The sequence below is a fragment of the Olea europaea genome, chromosome 6 (assembly GCF_002742605.1).
Source record: "Olea europaea var. sylvestris chromosome 6, O_europaea_v1, whole genome shotgun sequence".
NCBI lineage: Eukaryota > Viridiplantae > Streptophyta > Magnoliopsida > Lamiales > Oleaceae > Olea > Olea europaea.
Genome location: NC_036242.1, coordinates 9,239,841 through 9,241,050, shown reverse-complemented (window position 1 = coordinate 9,241,050; position 1,210 = coordinate 9,239,841).

The window sequence follows — 1,210 nt, the reverse complement described above, 5'->3', positions numbered from 1 at the left end:
AAAATCCATTTAAAAAAAAAAAAAAAAAATAATAATAATAATAATAATAATAATAATAATAATAATAATATTAAAAGACAATAACACATAATAATAATACTTAGAAATTATCTCATAATATATAAAATTGAGCGACCTGCATAATTTCGCGAATGTGATCCTCTACATCAAAAGCAATTGCAGGTAAAACATCTAGTGATAAATTGGTTATGCCTAAACTCTGTGTTATTACTTCAATTGTTTCTTTTGGAACTAGGCTCATTATCTGGTTTTTCTTCTCTGCAAAACCTCAAATACATACATCTCTGTGAATATATGTGCATACATGATGAATTTTTAGATTTTCTCTTTTCTTTTGAGGAATTATTAATTGATCTATCTGATTTGGGAATTTGTTAATTTTAGGGATAATTGTAGTTGGGCTCCCAAATATTTCAAAAGAATGCAAACCTATCATTTGTTACAATAGTCATTCCAAACTTTTCAAAAATGTGCAGCACCTACCTAAATGGATGGATTCCATCCAAATCGTTGTTAGTTGACCAAAAATTTTAACTTTCTCCAAATTCTAATCAAGTTTTACAATGGGAAAAATAGTAACTTGCATATTTTCAAACTTAAAAATAACTAAATAAAAACCAAAAAATGAAAATGAAAGAAAAAATAAAATCAATCATCTTTCCAAACATAAATTATACATCAGTGGAACTGTTACAAATGAGAACCTGACTATTACAAAAATGATAAGTATACACTATTGTGTCGCATATGTCGTACTTATTTTTAGGAATTAGATTGTCACTAATTTCGTCAGGATCAGTGGGATGCAAAATAATTTGAACTGAGAAGAAATAAATGTAGCAAAAATAATAAGCGCAAGTGACACAAGAATTTACGTGGTTCGGCAATAATGCCTACATCCACAAACCCACACCAATTATTTTACTATATCAACAAGAGAAGAAAATGAATACAACAAATATACTTTCTGTATTTTATTTGTCTATGTAAAGACAATCTCTCAATTTTTCTCTCGTTAATTTTCTGCACAAACTGAAGCCTAACTGGTTCTCACTTTTGTACTTTGCTCACTGTCTCTCGTGTTTTCACTCAACACTTTTCTTGCGCTTCTCTTTTCACTCATATCTTTTGCCCCTGCTTTGGCCTCGTATTTATAGTAAAATTCCTACCTTCCTCATTAAATGCATGT